The sequence below is a fragment of the Gopherus evgoodei genome, chromosome 5 (genome assembly GCF_007399415.2).
Source record: "Gopherus evgoodei ecotype Sinaloan lineage chromosome 5, rGopEvg1_v1.p, whole genome shotgun sequence".
Taxonomy (NCBI): Eukaryota; Metazoa; Chordata; order Testudines; family Testudinidae; genus Gopherus; species Gopherus evgoodei.
In genome coordinates, this window is record NC_044326.1 from 129,704,601 (window position 1) to 129,727,150 (window position 22,550).

A 22,550-nucleotide genomic window follows, 5' to 3' on the forward strand; every position below is an offset into this window, starting at 1 on the left:
GGTAACTTTTATGAATGAAAAGGTATGCTACAGCACAGAGCAAATGAACTTTCCATGGACTCCTAAATTCTCATGTTTTTATTTAGTGCCAGGTGTTTACCTGATGCCGCGTGACTTAAAAGGGCCCAATATATAAGGGGCCTAAAGTCTTGGGGCCTAATTCTGCTCTATTGGAACCAGCTGCAAAATTCCTATTGCCACTCTATACTTCAACTGTGTGCCAATGATCAACAGATACCCCAGTTCTCAGTTGCCTTGCACCTTGTGTAGTCATTTACACAAGTGCAAAGTGGATATAAAATTCTTCTAGATCAGCATGGTGGTGTTTTCCACTCATTCAGACCTGGCATAAGGTATTGCACAAGGAGACTGATTGTCATTTAAATTATGATCTCTTTATGTTGCTCTGCCAATGTAAAGTGGGAGCAAAGGTGATTTTGTCCCCACTTTAAGGCTTTCTTACTGCGCTGGAGCAGTATAAAGAGACCTTAGTGTTAGGCCCAAGATACAGAGCAATGGGGAATCATGTCCTCTGTTTTTAAAAGTCACATTCAATAGTTTTTGAATTAAAGAAATCAGTATCAAACACCATGAAATGAAAGCAGAGTTGCAAAGCCTGTATAGCAGTGAAGATACTATCCAGCGTGACTGTAGCTGATGTAGATGTGATACCATCCAGTCAGCAGTTTTGTTGACTTCGTCATATTGAGGTCAACAGGTTTGCCAATTGTTGCACAATACCTCAGTGACTTGTGAGATTAGCAACCAAAGTCATCCTACTTTAACCCCTAAAGCACGTAGCTTCTTAGGTAGCACTATCAAAACAACTTCAGAATACTGAGTGTATATTAAATATGGTATGAATTTCACAAGCCAAGTGAAAAGCCCCTTGAAAGTGGGTTTTGAAATGAAAATGCTGACAGACCCTTAAGTATTGATATATAGTGATACTAGAGGTAGTCAAAATGATTTGGTTGGAAGATTTTTTTTTCCTTTCCCCCAAAAAACTTCTGCAAATTTTGTTTGCGTCTTTTAATAAAATTCCATTTTTTTTGAAATCAGAAGGCAAAAAGCTAGCTCTTTTTTATCTACTCAGTCCCCTACACTCTAAAGCAGCGATAACCTAAGGCAGAGGAAAAGCTGGACACTGCAATTACATATTTAGGGAACAGCAGGCCAGATTCATCCCTGCAGTGAAGTCAGAAGAGTTAATCCAATCTAATGGTCTCTACTAACTTCAGTTTAGAGCAGGTCAACATTTTTTCCCAACAATTTTTTGCATAAAAATAGTATTTTGATAATACAGAGAAATTTTCCATGAAAATTTTTTTGTCAACATTCAAAGTAATAAGCCGATTGCACAAAAATGACTAGTGATATGACCAATCAGGGATGGACAGGTGTTAGAGCTGAAAATGCCTAGGCCTTGCTTTGATTATGAATTAACACTGAAAAATCAGTATGGCAACCAAATGCTAGAGCAGAAAGATGGGAACTGTCAAATATAACTAACCACCCAATCTTCTGTGGGCTGCTGTATACTGTACAGATACTTGTTGCCAGTACTTTTGCATCAGTGGGGATTAAATTTGAATGCCGCATATTAATAAACCGGGCAGGTCTGCAGTAAATGAACAGTAAACCTTCTCTCAACCACTTGAAATAGAAGCTGGCACTTTCCTTCATTCCTTCTCCTTTCACTCTCTCACCCGATTGCCATAGGTTGCCAGGAGACAGCATCGTTCCACATGCGGGCCAGCCATTAACTGCCTTTTGCTTTTTTTTTTTTTTGGCGCTTTTCTGGGTCTGGCTCTTACTTTTTTCAGTGAGAAAATCTGGCACTCCTCTGTTCTTCTTTCCCGACCTAAATGCCCCAATTTTACTTTGGCTTTTACAAAGCTGTCACTGGGTCTGTCAGGAGTAGCCGAGGGAAATTCCAGATCGGCACAGATCCAGACGTGCATATGTAGACTGGAAAAGGATTACTAATATCTTTAGAGGATGGGAGCTGTCCTAAAATGAGGCCAGTAAAGCACTCCAGAGTTGTGTCAGATGGGAGAAAGGCACCTTTGGGAAACATCTAGGTTTGGGTCCTCAAAAGTACATAGTGTCTATTCCCATTGAAATCAGTGAGAGTTAGGTGCCTAAATACCTTTGAGGATCTGGGCTCTAGTCTATACTGGGCATACTCAGTAGCTTACCGCAGATGATATCCTAGTCATTAACATTACACAGTCTTATTTATGTAGTCACTCCTACATTTGTTACATTATACAAATCCTTAGTGTTCCCCTGCCCCCCGCCCCTTGAGCTATTCTAACTACTTTAACGCTTATATTTTAAAACAGAGCTTGAAAAAAAAATCCACTTAATCTGTGGGAAGCTCTCTCTAGTGATATGGTGACAGAAGCCATCAAAGTCTGCAAAATATAAGCTTTCATTTTTAATTAAGCAAGTTAATTGCTCTTATGGTTGGAAAGAAAACCTACTGAATGGGATCAGAATGTAAACCAATGCAGTATTGCCTTCTTGAGTCTGCAAACTGCCCCAGTGCAGTGGAGTGCCGCCTATGTAGGCAAGGTACACAGTGCATGCCCTCTGTGCTGCATGATATCCAACTGGCAGTCCTCTGTGGGATGATTCTACCTGGGCCCCCTAGAGGGCATCATTTTGTAGAACAAAATGGTGTCCCCTGCACAACGGGACTTTTTATGCACCATACTGTGAGGACACCATTTTGGACTGCCTAGGTCATGCAAATGAGTTGCCTCACTAAAACTGTCACAGCACACCGCTGTTCCAGGCCCACTCCTGCAGATCGCACAGTGGCTTTGCTAAGCAGAAACAGTGTGAAATTATCAAGACGTCAGTTTCACTGTTGCTTTTCAGAACACTGTGGGCAGAGAGATTGCCAAGGGTCATGTTCATTTCATGCTGCTGCTTGGGAACGCTATTATTCATGCTGGTACAGGAAGTCCTATAAAATGAAGGCTGAGGAGGGGAAAAAGGAGCAGAGGCGCCCTCATAGCATCCTGAACACTGTAGAAGAAACAGTGTAGCAGAGACTTTGCGCTAATATAATGACTCCACAAAGTGCACAATCTGGCCTTTTGTCTTTTAGATTTACTTCTGGCTAATAGGTTTAGTCATCTGGCCAGCAGGTGTCAACTAAATTTTCAACTTTGAATTTTTGTTTAAAAAAAAAAGTAGAAAATATTGTAGAAAATAAAGCTGGAAAAAAGAGTTCTGAACTCAGCCAAGATTTTCCCAAATAACTAGCAATGCCTAACTTCAGATACCTTAAAGGGGTCTGATTTAAGGGAAGCGCTGAGCACTGAAAACCAGCCCCCTTTTAGGAGTCTTAAGTACAACATCCAAAACTTGAGGAATTGAAAACTCAGTAGTCATTTGGAAAAATCTTGGCTTCTTAAATCCATCCCCTAGCCAATGTAGGTTTTGTCTTTATAACATAATTCACTAATGTTTTGTCCAGTTTTAAATATCAGTCTCCCATCACTTCCAGTGGGAAACTATTCTTTATTGCTCAGAATGAGTAATTTCCCCCTGACAGTTAGCCTGAATCCTCTCATTTAATTAGGTGCCTCCTTTGCTCAGTTCCATATTATTACTCCTGGTTACAACCCTCAGACCACTCTAAACAATTCTTCTCTCCCCACGGCTCCTGATATAGCTTCAATAGAAATAAATGGCAAAAAAACCTCCTATTGACTTGCAAGTACAGGACTGGAATGTTGGCATTTTCACCTTCCAGATGCTTGTAGACATGTATCGAATTCCCATCCGGCCCATTTAAACAATGGAAAAATGAAACAGAAGACAGAAAACAGCAAACAGCGACAGTAACCTGATCAGCTGCTGCACACAGAGTTTTACCATAGAACTTGCATTTTCTTCCCCAGCCCAGCATTGCATCATGGAATGTTTCCCCATTCTTTCCTTCTACCACTAGGAGCCAGTGACAAATGTGTCAAACAAAAGTTACATCGAACATAGTGTTATTCCTTGTGGGATTCAGGCATTAAAAATAACTTTGAGGGGGAACGTCAAGCCTGGGAAACTTTCCCTAGTGTTAACCTAAGCTTATCACTGTGGGAACAGATAAGCCATACCTGCTGAGACCAAAAATTAAAACAGACGCCTCTCCTTTTATATAGGCGATGAAATTGCAGGTTCTGAATCCCCGTAGCCAGACAGAAAGTGGAGCTGTTCAGCAGTGTGGAAATGGAAGAGCTATTTCATAGCCTTCAATCAGATAAATCTCATCAGCATAGCAGTTAGCATAATGGGTGACCTATTAGCCACGCTGTATTAACAGGTGCATGTCAAATAAAACCCAAACAGATAGCACCAGGCTGAAAATTACACCCACTCTTGCCATGAAGGCTAAATGACCACGTTAGGAAGCAAATTAGCCATGCTTGTAAGCTTCACTGGTGCGGCTGTTTTGTTTTTAGAGCCAATTAAAATAATTGTAAGCAGGCCTGGTTAATCTGAATCGGTTTGCAAACTCCATTTCCATTTAGATCTAGATCTGTTTTCTAAACTTGCGATCAGCAGCTGGGGACTGCTGCTGTCAGACAGGATAAAATCCTTGGACATGGCAGAGTCATAAGCGAGGTACAGGTTAATGGCAGGTCTCACTGTGCATGTGCGAAAGATCACAGGGTTAATTTGTCCGCTCTCTGCTTGCACGTCTCCCCTTTGTCTCCCTTTGCGAGGCTTGTATCCTGCACCCATCCCCTTTGGCATCGCTCTGGCCAGCCCGCGGACAGCCAGGAACATAAGTACAAAGAGGTTCACAAGCACACACACATACAGCCGAGGCTTTGTTCTGGTTGTGTTTACTTGCAAGGAAACAATCAGGCATTGTGCCTGTTTTTTAGACAAACTGTAGCCATGTGGCTGCGAGTGGTCTGGCTCGAGCTAGCTAGAGTGCTTTTGATTTCTATGCCTTATTTATTTAATACATTTCAGGCCAGCTTGTGCAGGTGACAAAGGAAGGTGAAGATACAGGTCGGCTCTTCACTTCTTCCATCATTCGAACAGGGGCTGAGCTAACTGTAAGTCCTTGCAGTCCAGTCTTTGCTAGCCAAGTATTACAGGCATTAATAAAGTGGCATTAGCAAGCCTTACCTATGGTTGGTACTTACATGGCCTCCATTACCATCGTCTGACTACCTCACTATCATTAATGTAGTTATCCCCACAACACTGCTGCAAGGCGGAGCAGTGCGATTATCTCCATTTTATAGATGGGGAATGAGGCAGAGAGAGCAAATGACCCGCCACGGTCATGCAGGAAGTCCGTGGAGGAGCAGGCAGTTGAACCAAAGCCCCAGGCTAGCACCCTAAATGCTAGATTATCCATCAGCCCTCCAGTTCAAGTGAATGGACCACACTAATGGCTGGCCTGGAGACAGAGGTTAGAAGGAAGACTCCTTGTACTCTTATCACTGCAGAAGGCCAGCCTCTCTCAGGCCCATTGCACAGTATTGTATGTACATTCCTTGATGTAACAATTATGACTTGACCATCTGTGTGTTTTGCACAAAGGCTCCTGTTGCCCTCTCTCTCTCTCAAAATGGTTTCTGGCTTTGCAGTTTACACCATTGTGTGGAGGGATCATCATTTTAATACAGTCCTCTGGCTATGCTACACTGTCTGGCTAGGGAACCCGAGAATCATTTCACCTCATCATTTTAAGTGCAACCACGTGTTTTATGGCATCAAGGCACCAAATATTTAAGTGCTCGACCACTGCTAGATTGGCTGTTTGAGGAAGAGGAACACTGGCACCGCACTGTGTCTTGTGGTCCTAGGAACTGCTTATACTAAGATACATCCATTCAGACTGCATGGAAGCATAGGCTTTTTTTCAAGCTAGCTTTTAATGGAGAGAAAATATAGCAGTTCTGACACACAAGTGGGTTAACAAACAAACAAACAAAGTATAACATATAAAGCATTCCATTCCCATAGCAGACTATTCTCTGCTGCTTGTGATTGTTTTCCCACATCTTTTCCATTTGGTTTTATTTCTCTCTTCTGTGATTAAAACTCATCCCTCCCTGGTACTTAAATTCATTTGTATAACTTCCCATGGACAAAAAAGGAAGCCTTTTCAATCCTTAATCTAGGCTGCCTCGTCTCCAAAGAGCCAATCTATTACTAAGGCTGCATGTCACATTAATACAATAATCAACGCTTACATAATGTTCTGTCTTCAAAGAACGTTTAAAACTCTCATTGTCTGAATTACCTCAGACAGTTTAACCAACCTCTTACTAGAACTGAATCTGTGCTACAATGCAGCATTTCAACACCTGCAAACTTTGGATCAAGAACTTTATGGCTCTGGCCTATGAATATAATTCACTCTGAAATATTCAGAGAATGGAAAACACTGTAAAACTTATCAGAATCTAAAGATATAATAAAACTTAGTATACTATCCCTAGGCAGAGTATGTTATTAATTTCACACACACAGACTTTCAGCCTGACTTGAATATTTGTTCCTAAAAATACTTTGCACTTGTGAGGCCTGCTTCTCTACTGCCTTACATTTCATATAGTAACTTTCTCTTGTGCAAAACACATCTGATGACAATGAGAGCTTACAACTGCAAGGTCAGGCACTTAATTTTTTTTTTTTTTTTTAAAGAACAAGTATCCACTCCAGTCTCCACCCAAAAGAAAAATCTATTCAATTTTTCAGGCTTGAGAATACTACACTAACCAGCAGGGCACACCGATGCATGCAGAGTCAGCTGGAATCATACCATTGCACTGCAAGAAAGAATAATTCTAATTATCTCTTGCTTGCTGCTCATATAGCAACTCTAAGAATTATTTTACAGATAAACTTCATTTTAGCTGAGGGGAGGAAATAACTGCAGGATGCAGATAGCCAGGAAGGATAGAGGCCTATTTCATGGAGAAAAGGCTTTAGTATTACAGTCATTTTCCTGTGCAAATGGTAAAACAAGCATCTCCATTAACTGCTTGAGTGCCATGCCAGTATAACTCAGTTCATACTGCATTGGCCTCTGTTGCTAGAGTGGTAAGTGACTAATGCCACACATCTGAAAGGCACTTACATTACTATCCCTTTTAAGCAACAAACAGGGATCGAAGAAGGCCATCTGGTGGATGGCGCTGACAGAAATGTAGGACTCTAAAACTCATGGACATCAATGGGAGTTCAGCCTAGCGTTTTATATGTAAAAATGAGCAATGGATCTGCAGTGTGAAGCTGAAAGTGGAGTTTCATCCTGCACTTGTCACTGTGGTCTTGAGGGGAAAAGGGAATTCTCCTGCAGGAAACAAAACCCAGGAGCAGGGAAGAGGAGTGCTGCTGCAAAACAATCAGTGAACAAGGAGAGCATTAATACTGGCATATATTTCAGGAGCTCTCTTTGAAGCACTGGAGGCCCTCCCTGACTCAGTTAGGCCTTCGTTTTTCCCCGGCAAGGAGTCTATGCCACATGTTGCAGAAGGCACCATGCAGCGTCCCTTTGTCAAACACACCTAAAGCACCAATTGGGTTAAAGTTCCTTGAAACATAAACAGGGAACCTGAAACAAAGAAACGGCTGAGTACTTTACAGCACAGGACACAGCTAGCGATGACTGAATTGTTTTGGAGAACACCAGAGGAGAGGTCATTGGGCACAGAGACGGTGCTTTATCCCAGGAGTTCTCTATGGCTACATAACAAATGGGTCCAATCCTATACTCCAAGTCAATGGGAAATCTCTCAGTGGTTGCAACAGGAGCAGGACTGGGGTATATGCCCAAAGAGGGAACAAATGTCTAACCATATACAGCGTACAGGCATGGTAAGGGAAATCAAGCACTTTTAAAAGATCAAGGGACACAAGGAAGTTTTCCTCTGCATAGTGTTTTGCCCAGTGAACCCTTTTGCCTCACCAGTGGGAAAGTTAGGCCCAAACCCTCAAAGTTAGTTAGGCACTTAGCACCCATGAGAGTTAGACACCTAAATAGCTTTGAGGATCTTGGCCCGGGTCTTCCTGCATACTAACTTTCCAGCTGCATAACAAGCCCCTCACGGGCAATCGACCACGTTAATGCATTGGCAGAGTGCCACATTTCTATCCTAGAGAAAGAAGCAATGTTGCCTCACAGCTCCGCCTCCACTCCTCCAGTCAAAATCATATGTTTGAGGGTAGTTTCAGATTTTTTTCCACACTTCTGGTCAAGAAAACAACTTAGAACAGGAGGCCTGTTTTGGCAGGCCCTTCACTTTGGGGGAGAATTTAAAAAAAAATAAATAAAAAAAACCCCACAGCACCTTCCATAGTATCTTCCTTTTGAGAATCTGATCTGAGCGTAGATGAGGTTTCAGTTAAAGACAGACAATATATTCTATCTGCTTGATCAAATCACTTAGAGGAGGAGAGATTTCACCCTTATTCCTGGAGAAATATGGAGCTGTTGTGCTAGCTACCCATCCTGGAGGACACACCACCAGACACCTCCAGGGCTGAAAGCACAGGCTACTACAGCTTGAGTGAAATAGCCAAGACTCTATAGATGAGGCTGTAACAATCTCAAAGCCTCCGCCAATTGGACGCAGAGTAATACACATTCACCGCTGGGTTATACTGTCAGTAGAGAATGATAACTTACTGCCAGGTGTAAGCAGAATACCACAAAGTTTACATGTTAGGAGATTGGTTAATTACACGACCATCACCAAGGTATAGAGAAAAATGGAAAGTTTGGTTAAAAATGGTTTTTGGCGGCCAGATTTAGACCTGGATATTGAAAGAGGTGAAATCATGAGTTTTCAGGGGTAGCAAACGGGGCCAGAGGATCACAACCATCCTTCATTTCTTTAGGGCTAGCTAGGAATAGACAAAAAGCTTTTTCTGCTGTAACACAGGGACCCAGTATGGAAAAGGGTAAGAGCCACTGGCCTAAATCAATCCCCCACGTCACGTGGTAGAGATGGGAACAAAACCCAGATGCCCCAATTCCCAGAACAGCACTTTGACCAGGAAGTAGAGATAAAAATCTACAGCACATGAGTGCTGAGGGCCTGGGCCCTATGACTTCCTTTCCACCAGGCACTGTTCTTCCCCACGTGCAGCTGCAATTAAATGGAGTTCTGACAGTGTGAGCAGAGACAGTTCATGAACTCGCTTTTTCAGAGGTGGGAGCGATGGGTGTAAACCATCACAGAGAAAAGGATAGCATTTGGGAAGAAACAAACAGCCATACTCTTTGAGAAACTGGACTACGGATTTGCCAAGAGTAGGGAAAGTTAAACCTGTGAAACCAAACTCGCGTAAAAGGGACAAGGGACCAATAAGTAGGACACGCCTTAGGGGTGGGTGATCAGGGCAGTTACCCTGGGTGCCAGCTTTCAAGGGCCCCATATCAACATTCGGGAAGGGTGAGGGGTGCAAACTGTGTGGTGGGGTTTTTCAATGCTCAGCCATTTGGCAGGGCACCAAGAGCGTTTTCTCCCTTGGGCAACAAAACACCTCAGACCAGCCCTGCCAGTACATCACGCTGGCACAAACCCCACCTTGCGGCAGAAAAGCACAGCTACATTATGGGTTAGCTACTGCAGTGCAGCCAAGACCCCAAGACGGGCAAAGCCTCTTCGCCCCCAATTGCTGCTAGGGCCATGATTCAAAGAAAAGAAAAAAAAATGGGGAAGGGAGTGGCTCAGCTTGTAGTGTTTACCTCACCATTATTGGACTTTTCTCTCAGAAGAAAACAGGAAGTAGAGCTTGGGACGCTTCCCCCTGCCTTGGAGAGTGCCTCCGAACATAGCACGAAGGAAGCTTTTCATTCTGAAAGAGCAGGAGTGCTGCTAGTGTCTTTTAGCAGGGCATACTGGGAATGGGAGGAGTCTGGGAGCTGAAATAATACAGGTTCTAGCACCTCTCCATAAGTAGTAGAAGAAAGCAGTAATGCTAAAGGAACAGATGCTGGCCTAAAGAGCCTGTGATAGGGGCCTTCCTATTTTAAAAATGGCTCTTGAGCATTTTAAGGAGAGACTTTGGGGGACCATTCATACTTTAATCACTAAGAAACTTGGGGGTATGGGACTTGTGTAACATATTTGCTGGTGTGACCAACTCTTCCCTCACTCTTGCTGTATTTACACACCATCTCTTTGGCTGTTCATTATTTTGCTAGTCACGTGGTGGTCTGACTCAGAGCTACAGCTTGCTGCTAGTGTACTAAACATTGTTGATAACCAGGCCATTAGCTACCTGTGAGAAATAAAAAGTTAATGCTTGTATCTGGGGCAGCTTAGACCTGTAAAAGTGACCTAAGTCTTGTCTACTATAAGAAAATCTCTCCTGGAATAGCTGTATTGCTGTAGCTACACTATGGTAAACCTGTCACCTAGACAAGGTACACTGGCACAAAATTGGGCTTACAGCTGTCTAGCTTGATTTGCTAAAATGCTGAGTCAGGATGCACGGGTGTAAGCACCATTCCATGCAATCTGGCTGTATGATGGACTTGCCTCACTTTAATTACACAGATACTCCAGTGTCAGTTTTCTTAATGTAGACAAGACTCCAGGGAAGCAGTTTGAAGTTGCAGATAAACCCCTCAAGGAAGGACACAAGTTCACAAATTGACTAAATTAACTCTAACATTGGGCTACAGAAAGTGCTGAGCAGGAAGAACGCCTGACCAGGTTAGCTGGAACAGAATCGCTCCACCCAGATATTGTTAGCATTAATCCAAGCTGCATTTCAGCCAGACGGAAGCCACACTCCTTCCTTTGCTTGTCTACAGTGGTTGCAGGTCAATATGGCACACAGTTGCTGTGAAAACCTCACAGTCCTGACTGTTCATTGTTATACTGCAGGAAGGAAGTTTGAAGAGACACCAACACAGCTACCCAGGACCCACCTTGATAGCTGCAATTTGTTCAGCACATCACATCCGATAGAGTCTGGTATATATAGACTGCACTTGGACCCTTCTGAACAGCAGCACCAAGCCTCAGGAACATCCTCCCCAAGGAGATCAGGAATAACCCTTCTATTTTCATGTTCAGATTCTACTTAGGGTATCAGAGTAGCAGCCGTATTAGTCTGTATCTGCAAAAAGAACAGGAGTACTTGTGGCTAGTCTCTAAGGTGCCACAAGTACTCCTGTTCTTTTTACTTAGGGTATGTATCTTCGCTATCCCACAAAAAACTACAGCACAAGGAAATCTGACAGTACATTCATAAATGACAGCCTGCGACTAGATTTAGGAGTAGAGAACTTGACAACTCTTCTGAACAGTTCTCTTTAGAAATGCTTCTAAGTAGATCAAAACTCTGTGCTTTAATAGGGTTCAATATTACTCTTTTTCTCTCCATGGTCTGCAGTGCTACTTATGCAGCCCTTGAGTCTCCGGTTCCATCTCCTATAGTCCCTTTCTCCCCTTCATGCCAGCTTGCTTAATGCTCCAAGTGATGTCTTGAGTGGATCACATAGCATGGGTGGCACTAGTGTGACCAACACTTGCATTGCTCTTCCTGAAACCAGCCAGGGTGCGAGGAACTCCATCACAACTGTAGGTGGGACCACAAAGAGAACCATGTGGCTATACATCCACAATTTGGGTACCTTGCACTTGCATCCAACTTCCCTCCTAGGATCTCAAAGTGCTTTACAAAGATGGGTTAACTGGGGTGTGTCAGTTAAGTGACTCGCCCATCATCATCCAGGAAGCCTGGAGGCTGAGAGAATCCAAATCTCTTAATCCCATTAGCTAACATGTTGTCACTGCCCTAGTGGAAAACTTGCAACTGCATGTGCAATCATTCGTTTTCCGTTCAGAGCTTAGGTGTAGAATAAACTCTACACCCAGCCAATAAATCTGTTAGTTAACAGTATTGTCTAAGAATGATGTCTGGGGGAAAGGTGGTGGGAAAAGGTTCCACACTTTAAATTTTGCCTCATCCTACACTGCTGCCTCTGCCCGAGAGATTCAAAGTCCCAGTAAAAAGCAACAAAAAGTCCTGCAGCACCTTAAAGACTAACAGATGTATTGGAGCATGAGCTTTCGTGGGTGAAGTTGCCACAGGACTCTCTGTTGCTTTTTACAGATCCAGACTAACACGGCTACTCTCTGACACCTGATGCCATACAAAGTCCCAGTAGTTCCCTCGAGTCCGCTGAGGATCAGTTACACTTATCCAGTTAGAAAACCAGCTTGATGCTGATCCATAGATTTTATATGTCACAATCAGCCCTATGCTAAATACATGAGGTGCCTGGTTGGGGAGCTGCAGATTAGAGCTGTTTCATGTAAACAATGGCCTGTCTGGATGTGGCCTGTTCTGCTGTGCCTTGTGTTGGTGGTTTGCAGTTCACGGTATAGTTCTTATGAACACCTTACATCGGTGGTGTTTGCAAACTGTCCATAGCAGGATAGCATGCGCTCTTTCAAATACTGGGCATCTGCTGTGCACATTGTGTGAGTGGGGTCTAAGTCACATGGGATCATTTCTGTTCCCTGTTTGGCTGACCTAATGTTACAAACTAGAATGGTGCCTGGAGGGATTGTGAGTCTGTCAGGGAGAAGAGTGTTTAAGGAGAGAGACTGCAGAAGGTGTACAGGCCTCAGAAACTCAGTCTAAGTCTTTCATCCACCTCTTGCATTATATTTGGCGGCATAAGTAAATGCCAGATCTTAAAATTAGCTGGTTTCCTTCCTGACTAAGGAGAAGGAGAAGGCATATTTATAAAACCTGGTGGCCAATATTCAATCCTTTCTAGTCCTTATTAAAGCCCAGTAACTGTGTACATAGCGTAGCTAGCACTTCCAGCACTAATTCCCTCATTCATACATATTTACCCAAGCTCACACGAATAAAAGCCCCTCCCCAGTTATTAATGGGAACAAAGCCCAGTAACAAACGTTTCTAGAAACACAAACATACAAAGCTAGCTCCAGAAGGACGGGCCTGTAGCTAAGACACAGGACAGGGACTTCGATATCTATGTTCAGTTTCCATTGTCATAATCTTTCCATTAGACCCTAGCCAAGTCACAATCTCTGTGCCTTTGTTCCCGCTCTGTAAAATAGAGCTATTTCCTTTCTCTTACCAGTGGTCTCAAATTGGTTACAGCAGTGTGGCCCAGTGGCTGTAGCACTGGACTAGGACTCGGGAGCTCCAGATTCAATTTCTAGCTCTGCTGTTGGTTGACCTAAGGCAAGTCACACCACTGCTCTGTGCCTCAGTTTCCCCATCTGCAAAATGGGGCTAACAATGCTGACCATTGGGAAGTGCTTTGAGATCTACTGATGAAATGTATTAACTATTATTATGATCTATTTAGATTACAGATTCCTTAGGGCAGTGACAGTCTCTTATGATGTGTTGGTAGATCATGCCTAAGCAGTATCATTATGGAAGTAACAAATGATAAAATTGTGATTAAAACTCCATGAAGAAGAGCATTCCCCACGGCTTCCTCTACTCCAGTGTCTGACTAGTTTGTACGTTGGTAAATACAGGGGGTTGTTTGTTCAAAGCTTTGCTAGAGAAACAGACCTAGGTCTTGTCTAGATCAGAGGCAGGCAAACTTTTTGGCCTGAGGGCCACGTCGGGTTTCAGAAATTATATGGAGGACCGGTTAGGGGAGGCTGTGCTTCCCCAAACAGCCAGGCATGGCCCAGTCCCACCCCTTGTCTGACCCCCCTGCTTCTCACCCCCGACGTCCCCCCGACTCCTGCCCCATCCAACCTCCCCACTTTCTGACCCTACATCCTCCAGAACCCCTGCCCCTGACTGCCCCATCCAATCCCTCCTCTCATTGCTGACTGTTCCCGGGACCCCTGCCCCCATTCAACCCGTTCCTGCCCTCCGACCGCTCTGATCCCTATCCACACCCTATCCCTCACCGCCCCCCAAACTCTCCTGCCCTCTATCCAACCCCTCTCCCCTGCTCCCTACCCCCTTACCAAGCTGCCTGGATCACTGGTGGCGTTACAGCTGTGCAGCACAGAGACCAGGTCAGGCAGCCACACCGCCCAGCTGGAGCCAGCCACGCCGTTGCCACCATGCAGCACAGAGACTGGGGCAGGTCGTGGCTTTGCAGCTGCGCTGCCCCAGGAGCTCGCAGCCCCACCACCCAGAGCATTGCACTGGTGGTGGGGTGAGCTGAGGCTGCAGGGGAGGAGGAACAGCAGGGTAGGAGGCCGAGGGCAAGCAGGCCAGGAGCTCAGAGGCTGGGCAACACGGTCCTGAGGGCTGTAGTTTGCCTACCCCTGGGCTAGATGAAGACTGGGGGTGTAAATCAACCTTGGACTAGCCTACTGTGCACTATGTCCATGTGGACCCTGCTGTCGCACACTGACAATTTCCTAGTGAGCTTGAGCTAGTCCTGTTTCAGACCAGGGGGTCTCAACGTTCATTGCACAGCGAATCCCTTCTGACAACAAAAATTACTACATGACCCCGGCGGGGGCAACTGAAGCCTGAGCCCCACCACCTGGGGTGGAGAGGGCAAAGCCCAAACCCAAGAGCTTCAGCTGCAGGCAGGGGGCCTGTAACCTTCAGCTTCAGCTCCGGGCAGTGGGGCTCAGGCTTTGGCCCCAGACCCCTGCAAGTCTAAGACAGCCCTGGGACCCCATTAAAACAGTAATCACAACCCCAGTTTGAGACTGCTGGGATAGATCAAAGCGCACAAGGGGGATTTTTAATCCATGGCAGCAGGGTAGGATGTACACCTCCTGCTTGCCAGGTACTAAATATTTGCATAGACAACCCCTAGTATTACTATCGCCGCTGATGGTAGGAAAGGGACATAACACTAGCCTACAATTTTTGAGAAGTTGTCTGCTTCAGAGATAAAATGTGATATTTATTATGTATTTTGATGTGCTGAATTCAAATATGACAATTAAAACAACTGATTGGCTACTGTTTCTAAGATATTAAGTTTTACATTTTATGTCTATGTATATTGTGTAGATAGTAGAGTTTTAATCATAAATTGTAACCTAGGTCTTTCATGTGTTTATGGTTGTTTGACATGATAATATTTCACCTGTCCTGTTTATATAACACTTTAAATATCAACAAAAGGGTTATATAAATAAAAATTATGAAACAAAAGGCAAAAAACTATTATGTACATAGTTTAGTCCTATTCAGTGTCTACTCGGCGCTTCTTGGCTTGTCTCTTGTATTCATTAAATGGAGCATCTCTTGTCACTGTCCAGCAACAGTCTGCAAGCATTGATGGGCTCCATTTGCCCTGATAGCCTGCCAGGAGACTCCACTGCTGTAGTATGGAGCCCAACAGCTCTGCCTTACTCTTGGGTAGTTCCAAATCCCTGACAAGGTCATTCAGTTCACCTTGTGTTATGAGGTGTGGTTCAGAGGAGGAGGATGGGAGAAAATGTGGGTCCTGTGACATTGATGGTTCAGGACCAGAAGTTTCATCCTCTTCCTCATCTGACTCAAGTGAGAATGATTCTGGGGCATCAGGAACCGGCAGTCCTTCTCCGTGGGGTACTGGGTGTATAGCTGATGGAATGTTTGGATAATGCAGAGTCCACTTTTTCTTCTTTGACACACCTTTCCCAACTGGAGGCACCATGCAGAAGTAACAACTGCTGGTATGATCTGTTGGCTCTCTCCAAATCATTGGCACTGCAAAAGGCATAGATTTCCTTTTCCTGTTCAATCACTGGTGAAGATTTGTTGCACAAGTGTTGCAGCATATGTGTGGGGCCCATCTCTTGTCCTGATCTCCAATTTTGCTGCCAAAATAGAGGTGATAGGCTTTCTTAATCATAGTGGTTATACTGCGCTTTTGTGATGCAAAAGTCACTTCACCACAAATAGCGGAAGTTATCTGCACTGTTCACACAAGTACGAGGCATCTCTGCTCACTTTGGCTAAACAGAAATGTGTCCCTTTGCAAAATCAAACACTGACAAATAAGAGAGCACTGAGACTGTATGATTTCTAGAGCTGATATAGGGCAATTTGTTCAGCAGAGTGATGTAAGCTTCGTTATGATTGCATCATCCATGACTTCTAGGAATACATGATGCAATTCATATCATGTATGATGCAATACCAGCTTCAGATTGCATCATTCATTGTTTTGCCTAAAAAGCAAGTACTGTCCAAACCCCGTCATAGATTTATTCATAGATCCAGTCAAAGATGTATTTTAGTCATTTCTGGTTTAAATTGAGATCCCTTCCCTTTATAACTCACTTATCCTCCGCCATTCCCAAGTCAAGGCTCGTATATACTGACCCAATAGCATGTCTTGAAAATTAGAGCCAAATCAACAATTTTAAGCATCATTTTCGTTCTCAGTGACCCAGAATTAGTAAAGTTGGACTACATTTATTTCAGAAGCATTTTGGCTGTAGAGCAGTGTAACCAACCTGCTCACCACTGCTGGGCACCTTGTTTCCTCCTGAGCAAAGCAGGGATAAAATGCCACCAAATCCTCCTCAGTGCAAGCATCAGTGCTGGCAGCCTGCAATTGGAGGCTAGTATTTCCTGCTCCACCTCCTCCTGAAACTTGTGCTTTGGGGCCCTCCTGCTCCATATCACCTGCTGCAATTTAAGATGGAGTCACAGACCCACACCTTGCTGAATTCTTGCAGCAGGAAACCTACGTGTGGCAGCTACCTGTATAGAGCTGCTTTCCCTCCTACCACTTAAGTCCTTCCAGATCCCGTCCTCTCTCATTAAGTCAGAGCAGACACACGTTAACACTCAAGAGGTCAATCGAAACAACAGCTACTGGTAAAGGTTTAATAAAACAAATTGAGGCTCAACTCTTAAGGGCTTTTAAAACTCGCAGTGTGAAATGGAAGGGAGGCAGCTACCCTCAAAAACCAGTAGGCTACTACTGTTCTTCTGTATCATTGTAAACACAACGGATTGGCTAACCCACAAATTTCTGACCAGGTTTTCAATGGTTCAGGGTGCCCAGATGCAGGTTGATGTTCTGCACGCCCCGTCCCTAAGCAACCTAAGCAACATACAAATGAAACATGCTCTGCCTGCTGGAAAAGCAAAATCCTTAGCAAGCTTTGGCAGAGTTAATGAGCACATCTGTAGCGAGTTCTCCAACTGTCCCTGGGTGGTGACGTTCCCCTGAACAAGTGACCAGAGGTGAATCAAAAAGCGTGGCTTTCCTTACCCCAAAAGGGCTGGGGAATAATGGAGGTTTCATGTGCATCAGTTGCAACTGTCCCTTTACTGTGTTAAATGCCAGGGAATCTTTGTGCAAAAGTGAAATTGCCAAAAGGGTATGTAATCCCATCATTCTTGTAACAAGTGGATGGCATTGCAAGTACATAGATGGCTCCTCCATTCAAGACTTCTGAATTTCAAGGAGTTCAGCACTTTAACCCTCATCTCCAATGTGTAAAGACAGCTTCAGTTCAACCTCAGTTTTACAGACTTAGTTGAAACCTTTGTTGTCTGGAGTGCAGGGTTTCTCTCTTGTGAAGGAAAGTTGGCTTTGAGACACACATTCAGCCTTTTTTGTTGCGGTGGTGCTGGTGCATAGAAGGCCATTATCCATTTTGCTGAGTCATCCTTTTTTATTTACGGCTGGTGAAAGGCAATTTTCAGATGGCCATCAATGGCCAACTCAAACGAGTTTGCTTCCATTGGCAGCTCTCCCAGTTCTGACATACAAATGCTCTGCCAACAGCTATTGTGCATGACAAGTGACTCTTTGCTGGCAATACAGCAGAGTTCTTCCCACATGTTGCGTTGCATTGCTAGCTTCTTCTGGTCCTCCAACATAGCTAGGATATCTGTGCCACAAGACAAAATTAATGTGCCCTGGAGTACAGGAGTGCTGAAGGACTGTCCTGACTAAATTATCCGCTGAAGTGCATAATAGTCCATCAGTGGGGGAATAGGAAATCTATATCAACACAAGTGAGAGAGATTACGTCATCAGTTACCACCACATTTTCCAAGGCAGGTGTCTAATCTGACAATGCAAGACTTACTAAACCTTTATTTCAGAGGTGAAAGTAAACCGGTGCGGTACGGCATACCGGCAAGAGCCAGTACGCTGTGCCAGACTGGATCGGCTTCTGTGGCGGTGATTTAAAGGCCCCAGTGCTCTGCCACTGCAGGGAGCCCTAGGCCCTTTAAATCCCCACCGGAGCGCCAGCAGCTGGGCTCCCGCAGTGATTTAAAAGGCCTGGAGCTCTGCTGCGGCCTGAGCCCTAGGGCTCCCAGCTGCATCTGCAGCTGGGAGCTGTGGGGTGATTTAAAGACTCCACCTCTTCTGGTTGAGGCCACGCCCCTTGCTCAGGACTCCAGCCGTAACGGTAAGTCCTTTAAGTTACTTTCCCCCCCTGCTTTATTTATGCATTAAAATACCTATTTCATCAGTGCAAATGCTTAACTACATACACAGGGTGAGGGCTCTAGAACTGCACCCACATCATTTTGGATTTCCAGTGACCCACTATTCTACATGCACCCATGGTAACTGTACGTGTGTCTATCTTTAGCTGTGCACAATTTAGGATGAGCGCAAAGGGTACATGTAGACCTTTACAAAGCTGACTTTAGGATCAATCTTAAAAGTATGAACAAACACTACCGCCAGCTATATGCCCTCCAAACTACTGAACGTTGATAATCATGTGTCTATCAGGTAATGGTATTTTAGTAAAGCTGCTATTGGCACCCTTCTTTGAAGGGAAGAGAAGTGGGGTTTAGATCTCTATTATTGCTAGTTACTCCCTATCTCTGTAGTATGGAACCAGGACACTGATACAAGAGCAGTCTAGGAATTCAGATGAGTGCAAAGAGTAAAGCTAATTGAAACTTGGAATTTCTGATCCCGTAGAAATTTCGACATTTCCAAAAGTTCTCAACTGAATGAACCAAATTTTCAAAATTGCCTGCAAAACAAAATGTGCAAAAAAAATTGTCTTGGGTCAATCGAAAGATTCCATTCTGATAAAATTGAAATGTTTTGCTCAGATTTCATAATTACTTTAAATTTAAAATAAAATTTCAAAAAAAGTTGTTTTGAAATGGAAACACTCCTTTCAAAAAAGGCCAAAATGCTCTTCTTCATCTTCTTTTTAAACAAAATTTCTGAAATCAACAGTCCCATAGAAAGTTTTGATTTAGATGAAATGGAATTTTCCCATGGATCAGCTCTAGCTAAGCGCATGCAGGGGACAGCTGAACTGTTTATCTATGGTAGATATTTTCCTTGTAAGAGAAGTGAAAGCATTCTAGTTGAGTCAGAAAATAATTCCTGTCTGTATAATGTGAATTGGAGAAGGGGGGTGGTTTTGGGCAACTCAGCACAATTAGAGAGTTGGCACATCAGTGCATTAAACGCTAATACGAGAGACCTTAGCAGCTTTATCCCCATTCTGTAAATTGCCCCTTTCTGTGTCCATTAGCTTTCATGGAGAAAATGCCTATCAAGAAGAGTCTATAAATCAGTATTTTAGTTCTAGTTGCAGGAACACAATTACCTGCCAATACGTAGTTCTGTTTTAGCAGGGTTGAATCTCAGAGAAAACAAAGCTATGGATGCTGATTTAGTAAGATATAGCAAGATGTTGGACCAGAATAAAAGGTTTGCCACAGCCTAGTTATTTAGCATCTGTGCCACAGAACTGCTACTGGTGGTGCCTATAAGTTTACCATGGGAAATTCAGAGTGTGGTTTCAATCCAGCCAAAATTAAACCCAGTTGCCAAAGGATCTAAGGAGTGAGGGTTTTTTATTGGGAGAGGCAGGGGGGGTTTATTTGGGGAGACTCACACAAAAGAGTCCCCAAAACTTAAAGGGATGGGGGTTAAGAGATGGATGAACATAAGATAACATTTATTTTTTCAAAAATGAACAAAACAAAACAGCAAAGAATCCTGTGGCACCTTATAGACTAACAGACGTTTTGGAGCATGAGCTATCATGGGTGAATACCCACTTCGTCAGATGCATGTAGTGGAAATTTCCAGGTATAGGGGGGTGTGTGTGTGTGTGTGTGTGTGTATGTATATATATATGCAGGCAGGCTAGAGATAATGAGGTAGTTCAATCAGGGAGGATGAGACCCTGTTCTAGCAGTTGAGGTGTGAAAACCAAGGGAGGAGAGACTGGTTCTGTAATTGGCAAGCCATTCACAGTCTTTGTTTAATCCTGAGCTGATGGTGTCAAATTTGCAGATGAACTGAAGCTCAGCAGTTTGTCTTTGAAGTCTGGTCCTGAAGTTTTTTTGCTGCAGGATGGCCACTTTAAGGTCTGCTATAGTGTGGCCAGGGAGGTTGAAGTGTTCTCCTACAGGTTTTTGTATATTGTCATTCCTAATATCTGATTTGTGTCCATTTATCCTTTTCCGTAGCGACTGTCCAGTTTGGCCGATGTACATAGCAGAGGGGCATTGCTGGCATATATTACATTGGTGGAGGTGCAGGTGAATGAACCGGTGATGGTGTGGCTGATCTAGTTAGGTCCTGTGATGGTGTCGCTGGTGTAGATATGTGGGCAGAGTTGGCATCGAGGTTTGTTGCATGGATTGGTTCCTGAACTAGAGTTATTATGGTGCAGTGTGCAGTTGCTGGTGAGAATATGTTTCAGGTTGGCAGGTTGCCTGTGGGCGAGGACTGGCCTGCCACCCAAAGCCTGTGAAAGTGTGGGATCATTGTCCAGGATGGGTTGTAGATCCCTGATGATGCGTTGGAGAGGTTTTAGCCGGGGACTGTATGTGATGGCCAGTGGAGTCCTGTTGGTTTCTTTCTTGGGTTTGTCTTGCAGTAGGAGGCTTCTGGGTACATGTCTGGCTCTGTTGATCTGTTTCCTAATTTCCTCGTGCGGGTATTGTAGTTTTGAGAATGCTTGGTGGAGATTTTGTAGGTGTTGGTCTCTGTCTGAGGGGTTAGAGCAGATGCGGTTGTACCTCAGTGCTTGGCTGTAGACAATGGATCGTGTGATGTGTCCGGGATGGAAGCTGGAGGCATGAAGGTAGGCATAGCGGTCGGTAGGTTTTCGGTATAGGGTGGTGGTAATGTGACCATCACTTATTTGCACCGTGGTGTCTACGAAGTGGACCTCCCGTGTAGACTGGTCCAGGCTGAGGCTGATGGTGGGGTGGAAGCTGTTGAAATCGTGGTGGAATTTTTCCACAGACTCCTTCCCATGGGTCCAGATGATGAAGATGTCATCAATGTAGCATAGATAGAGAAGGGGCATGAGTGGACGAGAGCTGAGGAAGCGTTGTTCCAGGTCAGCCATAAAAATATTGGCATATTGTGGGGCCATGTGGGTGCCCATAGCGGTGCCACTGATCTGGAGATATATATTGTCATCAAATTTGAAATAGTTGTGTGTGAGGATAAAGGTACAGAGCTCAGCAGCCAGTTGTGCTGTGGCATCATCAGGGATACTGTTCCTGACAGCTTGTATTCCATCTGTGTGTGGGATGTTTGTGTAGAGAGCCTCTACATCCATGGTGGCTAGGATGGTGTTTTCTGGAAGGTCACCAATGCGTTGTAGTTTCCTCAGGAAATCAGTGGTGTCACAGAGATAGTTGGGAGTGCTGGTGGCATAGGGACTGAGTAGAGAGTCCACATATCCAGACAGTCCTTCAGTGAGAGTGCCAATGCCCGAGATGATGGGGTGTCCAGGATTTCCGGGTTTGTGGATCTTGGGTAGTAGATAGAATAACCCTGGTTGGGGCTCTAAGGGTATGTTGATTTGTTCCGGTGTTAGTGTAGGGAGTGTCCTGAGTAGATGTTGCAGTTTCTTAGTGTATTCCTCAGTGGGATCTGAGGGAAGTGGCCTGTAGAATTTGGTGTTGGAGAGTTGTCTGGCAGCCTCCTTTTGGTAGTCAGACCTGTTCATGATGACAACCGCACCTCCTTTATCAGCCTCTTTGATGATAATGTCTGGGTGGTTTCTGAGGCTGTGGATGGCATTGCGTTCTGCACAACTTAGGTTATGAGGCAAGCGATGTCATTTTTCCACAATTTCTGCCTGTGCACGTCGGCGGAAGCATTCAATGTAGAGGTCCAGACTGTCATTTCGACCCTCAGGAGGAGTCCATGTGGAGTTCTTGTGCTGTTGGTGGGAGGGTGCCTGTGTATCAGTGCGCTGTTCACTGTTGTCCTGAAAGTATTCTTTGAGTCGGAGATGGCAAAAGTAGGCTTCCAGATTGCCGCAGAACTGTATCATGTTGTGGTGGGGGCAGGGCAGAAAGAGTCCTCGAGATAGGACAGATTTTTCTTCTGGGCTGAGTGTGTAGTTGGATAGATTGACGATATTGCTGGGTGGATTGGGGGTACCACGGTTGTGGCCCCATGAGGCAGGTAGGAGTTTAGACAGCTTACAGTCCTTTTTCCTTTGTAGAGAGGTGAAGTGAGTAATGTAGATCTCCTGTCTTATTTTAGTGAAGTCCGTTTGTATGGAAGTTTGGTTATTGATGAGAGTCTCCAGGTTGGAGAGCTCTTTTTTGATGTTTTCCTGTTTGCTGTATAGGATGCTGATCAGGTGGTTCCTCAGTTT